Below are 2,497 nucleotides of genomic sequence, written 5' to 3'. Positions count from 1 at the left end.
TCTCCTTCGGACTGGAGCGCTCCCAAAGCGAGGCGTCGCCACGGCAACCAGCGTTTATTTGCAGGTCTCTCTGGTCTTCCCCCTGGGGCCTAGGTCACCCCCCCCCCCCAACCCCCCAACCCCTCCCATTCTCTGGTGAAAAGAAGCCCCCCCAGGGGCAGATATTGTTGGGAGTCCTTTCAGTGGGGTAATTAAGTTGCAGTTAACGAAGTACACCACTTCAGCCCCCCCCCCCCCCACACTCAACACACACATGCACAACACACACTCCACACACTCCCACACACACACTCCACACACAATCACACACACACACACACACACACACCCTCTCTCTCTCTCACACACACACACACACACACAACAAACACTCCCACACACACACACACACACACACCCTCTCTCTCTCTCTCTCTCTCTCACACACACACACACACACACAACAAACACTCCCACACACACCCTCTCTCTCTCTCTCACACACACACTCCAACACACAGTCCACACTAACACAAAAAACAGTCCCACACACACACACACACACACAACGCCCTGCATTTTCCACAAAAAGAGAACCCAGCATTGTCCAGCTGTCGACTCTCAGGGTGAATTTTAGTTCAGGTTTACTGGCCACTGCAGAGGTGTGTGCCCAACCTCTGGAAGGTGAGACATATCCTCAAACGTGTGCTCTTATCTACCCATTCTGAATAGAATCACGAGTAAAGGCCAAAATGCCTAAAATTCATTCCAAACTTGGTAGCAATGTGAAAAAGATTTCACGTTAAAATGATGGATGCTCGCAACAATTACATACGGATGAAGTTGGTGGAAAAGAAAAACATAATTTCCTATGAGTTCATCTGATGTTAAAATTTCTGTAAATCAGGGGGGAATAAATATCACTGGGGTACATTTTCATACACTGTGACAGAACAGCTGAGTCAGCAGCCAAATCCGGAGACACAATGCACAATGGAACCCCAAATGAAAGGATTTGCCCCCGTACAAACATTTGTTCATCACAGACAGACAGACAGACGGACAGACAGGTTGGGATGAGTCAGTGTTTATTGAAGGAAGAAAAAAAAGATATGTATAAACTGCTACAAATACATAAGAAAAGTCTTATTGGACCTCAAACAGTGTAGCTTCAATATCCATATTTATTGTTATCATCATTGCAGTTATTGTTTTTATTTATGAATGCATAAATCACAGGGCTCCATCCACAGCGTCACAGGGTCGGGAGAGGAGGAAGAGGCGGGGGGGCGGGGGGGTCTCCAGCATCAGGGTTTCCGTGGCCCCTCCAAGCACAGTGCTACACCGACATCCGTCTCCCACGGCGACAGGTGAAACGAAAAGTAAGTCCATGTGGCTGGAAGGGGGGGGGGGGGGGGGTTCGAGGTGTTGTGGTTGCCCACGGATGGCGTGTGCCCTGACAGTGCGCCACTGGCCCTCGATCACCGACACCTTCGGATGTTTGCCACTTCAGACCGCCCAGCCCCAAACCCCCCCCCCCCCCGACTGGATGGCACTGCCATTCCGAGCCAAAACGTGGGAGAATGTTGGTGGGAAGACTGTCATGTGGGGTGGGGTGGGGTGGGGGGGGGGGAGCCCTTCTGACCTTTTGACTGCGGTTAACGGTGGCCTGGGCATGGCTGGCACACTTCCCCCTGATTCCATTGGCAGCATTTTTTTTTTTTTTTTTTTAAGTCCTAAGCCGCAATTCAGAACAAAATCATTTGAAATCTCAAAAAAAAAAAAAAAAAAAAAAAAAGTTTTTTAAAAGCTATTCCACTAGCTTTTCCGTGACATGCATGGCTGTTCTTCATATCTAAAACACTGATTACATCCCCGTAAGAGCGCATGCCTCTCCCAGCCCCTCATACACTGAAATGTGACGTGAATTCCTTGGTCCAGCTGCGCTTAAGTCTCATGCAGAAAGCATTTTCCCCCAGCACGGGAATACCGCGCAAACGAACGTGTTCAGTTCATTTTCAGTAACTACAGCACAACCTGCTGGCAAAGAGAAGTATTACATGGATTTGAACTCAAAACTTCGCCAGCTTGGGGGTGGTGTCTTGGGATCATTTACGAAGGTAATAAGTACATAAAAGTATGGAGTACAATATCAAAAGTAAGAAATAAAAAGCTACAATTTATATAATAATACAGCTGTGCACATTAATATCACTCAGGAGTATGATATCATAAACATTTACAGAATAGCATAATTACTAAGAGGCAGTAAAAAGAAATGAGGAATTGAATTTAGGTTACTCGATTTCACAGTTCAGGTAGCAAAAGATGTGTTTTTTCCAAGCAAAATTCTTTGCTTTCTGTCCAATTTTTCATCTCAGGCCCAATTCCAACAATATAAATATCCTTGTTTTATTTATTTTTATTTTTTTAAATCGTGAGAACATAAAAGAAACTGTTTAACTGGCTTATTCCTAGCCTGTGTGAATGTAAACACAGGCAAATAGCAATACAGAAA

At 45.9% G+C, this 2,497-nt stretch overlaps 1 protein-coding gene across 2 annotated transcripts in view; it reads right to left on the bottom strand.

Annotated features, from left to right (window-relative positions):
* Positions 1-1,050: 1,050 nt before the first annotated feature.
* LOC135255737 (E3 ubiquitin-protein ligase RNF166) overlaps positions 1,051-2,497 on the bottom strand; it is a 25,714-nt gene continuing 24,267 nt past the window's right edge. For both annotated transcript variants that reach the window (XM_064337281.1, XM_064337283.1), the window contains exon 6: positions 1,051-2,497. This exon is cut by the window's right edge and continues 3,534 nt beyond it. The gene's annotated coding sequence lies outside the window, so the exon portion shown is untranslated.

The sequence above is a fragment of the Anguilla rostrata genome, chromosome 5 (genome assembly GCF_018555375.3).
Source record: "Anguilla rostrata isolate EN2019 chromosome 5, ASM1855537v3, whole genome shotgun sequence".
NCBI lineage: Eukaryota > Metazoa > Chordata > Actinopteri > Anguilliformes > Anguillidae > Anguilla > Anguilla rostrata.
The sequence above is the reverse complement of the archived record's forward strand: the minus strand, read 5'-3'. Positions and strand labels throughout refer to the sequence as shown.